Here is a 7495-nt window from a genome sequence, read left to right on the forward strand (position 1 = left end):
CACACACACCTCACGCACACCTCACACGCACCTCACGCCCACCACACACGCACCTCACGCACAACTCACACGCACCTCACGCACACCACACACACCTCATGCACACAAACAGATACATACACCACACACCCTACATACACCACACATATATACCACACCCACACCAGATATATTGCCAACACACCCACCACACATTCCCCACACATAGCATGCACACAAATCCACACCTTACACTCATACAACAATAAACTATTCACATGTGTACCACATACACAGCAACATGACCACACACACAACAGAAATATCAAGCAGACACAGCACATATAAAGCACACACAACCGTGCATATAACACACCATACATATTCCACACACACATTACACACTACACCACGCATATATTTCATGCACACATACACCACACTTAAAATAAAAACACACTACACATACATCTCACATATACCAACACACCACGCATATACCACAAACAAACCACACAAATACCATGCCCACACTGACACACACACAAAAAAAATAGCGTGAAGAAGAAATTTGGCAATGAAATGGTTAATGTGGTCACTATTGTGATTAATGTGATCAATAGTCAAACTGACAAAAAATAAACTTTGAGGCTTAAATGATCCCAAATAATTTCTTAGGTAAAGACTCCATCTTCACCTTATTAGATACATAATAACTAACCCAGGGGCATGAATACAAAAAGAAAAAAATATTTTTAATAATTTCTGAAATAAAACTGGCCCTCATTAGGAAAGCTGCATTACAGAACAGTGTTAATTTTGTAGAAATTATTTATAGAACAATTATTTGTAGAAACTTAAAAAAGTGTTTATAGCAAACTTGCAAAATTGTTTCTGCCACCCTGATGAGATATTTATTTTCTAAAGAAATATTCTCATGATAGCACAAAATGATGCTACATACAAGTTTTTTGCTGTTGACATTGCTGTTTTTGTTTTCTTCCCTTTCTCTTTGCTAGGTTTCCTTCTAGAAACTGGTTCTTATGAGATTTGATTTGAGGACTAAAGGCTATTAAATTATGTAATAATATTCTAGTATCAGTTTCGCAAGAGGATTTACTACTTATTTGTGTGTCGTCTCCAGAAGCCAGGTTTTATACCATATTCATGCATGCTATCACTTAGCTAAGAAATGAAATAACTTAATTTCTTCTGGAAAACGGCATTGTTAGGAAATGCAAGGTCGTGTTCAGGATGCCATGATGACACATCCACTTCTGAGGGAGGTTTTTCTGTGTCACAATCTGTCACAAGGGAGGGCAGATGGCCAGCCGTTTTCTAATGACCTGCAAACATTCCATAGCACCATTCACCCTGTAGATCATTAGAAAATATTTATCTGAAGTATATTTTATCCAATACATTTCCCTTCCTGGTTGCAATTCACACTGACTCTTTGCCCAGAAAAATACATGTTATTTTTTGCGGGGGGCGGGAGGGAAAGGTACCAGAGCTAAAAACTTTCCATTCCCCTGGGCTCTGAATTGTGAGGGGCTCCATGCCAGGGTTGAGAGAAGAAGGCTGTCAATAAGGACTGAACGTCTGCATATGGAGTGCGGTTTGCATCAGCTTGCTGACTGTCTGGCTGACATACTACTAGTCTTTATGTTCTAGATTTCATTGGCCATAGGTTGTCTTTGAGGTTCATTTTAATCCGATATAACTGCATAAAAGAGCTACATTTTCTATTTTCTCTGAGCATAGAAACATCCTGGGTGGGGAAAAGAGCTGTGGATTAATACCCAGATTCTGGGTATTAATGATGGGTTGACTTGGTCAACAGGACCCTTGATGTGAGTGTCTGAATCTTGTTCGAATGAGGTTTCCCTGGAGCCACAAAATCTAATACTTATCAACGCTTTCTGTTTGTCCTCCAGGACTGAACTGAGCTGGAGACCCTGACTTGGGGTGGCCTGTCTCAAAGCTTTCTCCATCACCAAGAGCATCCAGTATCACATCTTTCATTTATTGCCCAGAAATCCAACATGATGACATCTAGTCCCTGTCGGAGGAAGCTTTACAAGGATTTCAAAATGCAACTAAATGCTCTTGTACATAACTCTAAATAGGGTATGAGATTGCAAGTTCATTTGAGTTATGATTCCCAATTCCATTTAAAGACATTAACTTATTGGCTCAGCATCAACCCAGTACTTCAGTTTATCCTATGGTCACTTAGGGACCAGTGATGGGGGGGGGGGGTCACTGCCTATTATGGACTGATGTTTGTGTTCATATGTTGAATTCATATGTTGAAATTATAACCCCCAATGTTATCGTATTTGGAGGTGAGGCCTTTGGGAGGTGATTGGTGTTAGATTAGGTAATGACAGGCCCTCACAATGGGATTAATGCCCTTACAAAAAGAAGGGGAAACATGGGATCTCTCTCTATGCTTTCCACATGTGAAGATACAATGAGAAAGATGGTTGTTGGGATGTCCCAAGGTTTTACTTTGACTGCTTTCTGGCATCCTCAGTCTTTTTCATGAACTAATGCTTCCTCTTTTCTGCCAGTCCTCCCTGATACCAGTTGCCTATCTCCTGGTACTTCTTTGGATTTCCTGCTTATCAGATAATGCCCAACCCCCTAACCCATCCTTGTGGTTATCCTTATCCCTGGGTCCCAGCCACGATTGGTCCGATCTATATCACTATTAATTTGGCACCACTTATATGGAATATCTGATAAGTTAAGCTATCAAAGTATTGGCATTAACCATGCCTAACGTTAACCTTAGACAGATGATCCTCACATTGCCTAGAATTGGGATTTTTATCCAAAATATCTGTCTCTCATAAGTCATGATATAAAATAAATACATAGTGCTTTGTATTTTAGTGTTTTTTGTTTGTTTGTTTGTTTTTTAAGATTTTATTTATTTATTTGACAGAGAGAGACACAGCGAGAGAGGGAACACAAGCAGGGGGGAGTGGGAGAGGGAGAAGCAGGCTTCCCACCGAGCAGGGAGCCCGATGTGGGGCTCGATCCCAGGACCCTGGGATCATGACCTGAGCCGAAGGCAGACGCTTAACCGACTGAGCCACCCAGGCACCCCTGCATTTTAGTGTTTTAAGTATTCCTATATTATATGCCATTTTGAAGATTCAAATTCCCAAAGTTAGAAGATTTATCATGATTGCTATATCACTAGACTTTTCTATTCTAGTTACATTAACACAATGCCCTTTTTAGGAACGTGGTCTAAGGATGTCTATTCTCACTGAGCCATTATAGAAAATCTTGTGTTATGATTTCTGAAAAAATTAAATTCCAGTTCTATAAAACATCTCTGAGTCGATTTGTTATTCCATTAACTAAGACAGATCAAGATGCTTATGGTTTTCTACACCCCCTTAAACCAGTATTCCCAAAATTGTTCATTTATTGGCACACATAAAAAATGATAAAACTATATGGCCCAGTGGAGAAAGTGGAGGATCCTGCTCACAGCCTGAGATGAATGATCCCATGGACTCTGGCCACTTACATCTCCCCTGGTACAGGCTAAGGATGTCAATAATTTAGCATATCTGTGACTATGCTATGCTCCATCAGATGAGAAACTCTGCCATGTACCTAAGAGGCAGGATGAAATGAAAATATTAAGACTTTACAAATGCCCATGAAAAGATATACAACATCATTAGTCATTGAGGATATACAAATCAAAACCACAATAAGGTACCACTTCACACCCAATAGGATGTCTGGAATACAATAAAATTTAAAAACAAAACAAAAGATAAGTGTTAGCACACATGTGAGAAACTGGAACTTTTGTATGTTGCTGATGAAAACGTAAAATGGTGCAGCTACCGTGGATAACAGTTTGACAATTTCTCAAGGAGTTCAACATAGAATCACCATATGACCCTCAAAGAGTTGAAAACAAGTGCTCAAACAAGAACATGCACTCATGTGTTTGTAACAGCACTATTTAGAATAACCGGAAGGTGGAAACAACCCAAATGTCCATCAACAAAGAGGTAAACAAATTGTGGTATAGACATTGAATGGGCTATTATTTGGCTATTGAAAGGAACCAAGTACTGATGTATGCTACAATCTGAATGAACCTCCAAACATTATGCGAGGTGAAAGAAGCCAGACACAAAATGTCACATATGGCATGATTCCACTGATAAGAAATATGCATAATAAATCAATCTGTAGCCACAGAACACAGATTAGTGGTGTCAAAGGCTAGATGGAAAGATGGCTTAATGGGTTAGGGTTTTACTTTGGAATGATCGAAATGTTTTGGAACAGAACAGACAGAAAATGGTGCTTGCCCGACACTGTGAGTCTACTAAATGCCAATGAATTGTCCACTTTAAAGTGATTAATTTTATCTTATGTGATTTCACCTTGATAAATTATTTTTAAAATATACAAGTGAGTAGAAGTGGAGATTTTAGAATTCTCCAAAAATTTGATCAATAGATGCTAAGGCCAACAACTCAGGTGCAAATTTTATGTAAAATGTATCTGTATGTTCCAGAATGTCTTATCCCATTAACTGGAAAAACTGTGCCAAAGAAAAGATCAATTCCATTTCACTTGAGCACTCTTAATATGAGTTATTTTAAAAGGAAAAGAGGTCAATTTATTGGGGTAAACGGACAAAGGATGAAAACAAAGTACATTGGAGAATAGGAAAATCACGCATTCTCTACTTATTTTCCTACCCTTTTCCTAAAGCAGGATATGCTCATGGTCACTGCATTTGTTTTTTCATGGAGCTAGATAATGCTAGAAATGAATGGGACATTAGCTTTTGGACTATAGCTTGACTATAGCCAGGCTCCACTTTAAATTTCTTGTTCCATAGAGAAACAAATAGCAGTTGTATCATTTAAATTCATCAGAAGCAAATAAAATATACACCACTGTGATGGTTAATTTTGTGTGTCCACTTGGCAAAATATGGTGCCCAGTTGTTTGGTCAAACCCTAGTCCAGATGTTACTGTAATGGTATTTTTAGCCGTGATTAATATTTACAATCAATTAACTTTAAGTAAAACAGATTACTCTCTGTAATGTGGGTGGGCCGCATCAAAACCATTGAAGGCCTTAAGAGCTAAGACTGAAGTTCCCTGGAAAAGAAGGAATTCTGCCTCCTGATCGCAACATACAAATTCTGCCCAAGTTTCTAGCCTTCAGACTCAAGACTGCAAATCTATTCTGACACGAGTTTCTAGACTGCTGATTTGCCATACAAGTGTGAGACCTGTCAGCTCCCCAGTCACATGAGCTAATTCCTTAAAAGTAATATCTGGATAGATAGATGGTAGATCAATTGATTGATCGATCCTATTGATTCTGTTTCTCTGGAGAACTCTAATACAACCACTTCAGCATCATCCCCTTATACTGATCTGGGGTGCTGCTCCTAGCTATTAAGCTAAGGCCACTGCCACCTCACCAATATGCCCCCCCCCCCCCCCCGAGGCCATTCTATCAAAAGTCAGGGTTTAGCTGTCCTAGGTTTATTTACCTTAGGCTTACCCAGAGAAACCAGGGCTTCATTATTATTATTCTTTGATTCCTGCTGTTTAGCAAGACAAGGTTTAACCATACCCAAACCACAGAAGAGTGGTGTCATTAGGTCTCAGTGACAGCACAAAATGCCTTTAAGCCAAAGTATATCCAAAGGCTAAGTGTATTCAATGTAATATTAATTCCTCAAAGAAAATAAATTACAACATTCAGAAGGAAGTGGTTGACAGCTATTTTCTTTTCATTATCCCCTAAGATGAGATAATAACAAATAGAATTGTAACAATCTCCTCTATGCAGCCTGAATCAAAGCAAAGGAATTTGGAAGTGGCCAGAGTTCTATTTCATCTTATTCCAGGGAGACAGAAGATGTATAATGCAGACATGTGAGAAAAAGAGCAAGGATCTGCACTTATGTGTGGCGTGCAGTAACTCAACCAACTTCCTCAGGGGATAAAACCTTCAGAAGAGACCAAGAGAAAAATATGGTTTTTAGTATTCTTATATAATTCAACAATGAAGCTTTTCATCTATGATGCTCAGTGTTATCAGTAGTCAAAAAAATATATAAACTAGAAAAATAATGAAACCTAAAAGCCATCTGATCATTTCAATAGACACAGAAAAAGCATTTGACAAAGTGCAGTATCTATTCATGATAAGAGCCCTCAACAAAGTAGGTCTAGGAATGGATAAAGAAGAGGTGATATATATCCTAAAAAAAAAAAAAAAAAAAAAAAAAATATATATATATATATATATATATCTCCATCCTATATTTATCCTAAATATATATATATAACATATATATAGGATATATATATATATATATAAAGGATATAAAGGAATATTATTGCAGCCATAAAAGAGAAAGAAATCGTGCCATTTGCAATGCCATGGATGAATCTAGAGAGTATAATGCTAAGTGAAATAAGTCAGTGAGAGAAAGATACCATATGATTCCACTCATATGTGGAATTTAAGAAACAAAACAAAGGAGCAAAGGAGGAAAAAAAAGAGAAAGAGAGGCAAACCAAGGAACGGACTCTTAGCTATAGAGAACAAACTGATGGTTACCAGAGGGGAGGTGGGTGGGGGGATGGGTGAAAAAGGTGATGGGGATTAAGGAGGGCACTTAGGATGAGCAACGGGTGTTGTATGGAAGTGTTGAATCACTATATTGTACATCTGAAACTAATATTACACTGTATGTTAACTATATTGGAATTAAAATAAAAAATAAAGATGAGATAATGAAAAAAATTAAGCCATTATCACCTATCAGATTCATAAAAATTAATGTAATGAGTTACATCTGCAATTATTAGTGTGGAACAAATATAGGCAAGTGAGAGCATAAGAGGCAGAGAGATGTATAACAGGGTGTGATTCCATGTTTATTAAAAATATCTCCTACATTTGAGTCAACATGTTTGTTTGCATATGTTTGCCTAGAGAAAAATGGATTTTTCACACCAAAGTGCTAACTTTACTTCAGATAAGGTGGAGTTGTATAAGGGACTTGGGGGAGGGTATGGGTGAGATTGTTAATGTTTCATTTTTATGCTTCTATATTGTTTGACTTTCTATTATTTATATTTTAAATTTTTCTATGTATTATGTTCGACACCTTAAAAGCCTTTCTGGCTGAGGGGAGATCTCCCCTCCCTGGGCTAGCCAATCCTTAGGGATGGTAAAAGGCTCAGCAGGAAATGAGCTTTTGGTGGGCAAACTAATCAATCCAGAGTCATATCTCCTTTCTCTGGTCCCTGTACACCAGGAGGCAATATTCCTCTGCCTTAATCACCTCAAGCCAGGCATCTAGGGACCATCCCTATAGTTTAGAGCCCTCAGAAAGTATTGAAACTAGTCAGTCCTAACCTGTTTCCCATGCCCTGCCTTGCCTTTCCTGAAAAATGCCCAGTACAGGCTCTGGCTTTGGTTTTCCCTTTG

This window comes from Phoca vitulina, unplaced genomic scaffold (assembly GCF_004348235.1).
Source record: "Phoca vitulina isolate PV1807 unplaced genomic scaffold, GSC_HSeal_1.0 scaffold15, whole genome shotgun sequence".
In the NCBI taxonomy this organism is placed as follows: domain Eukaryota; kingdom Metazoa; phylum Chordata; class Mammalia; order Carnivora; family Phocidae; genus Phoca; species Phoca vitulina.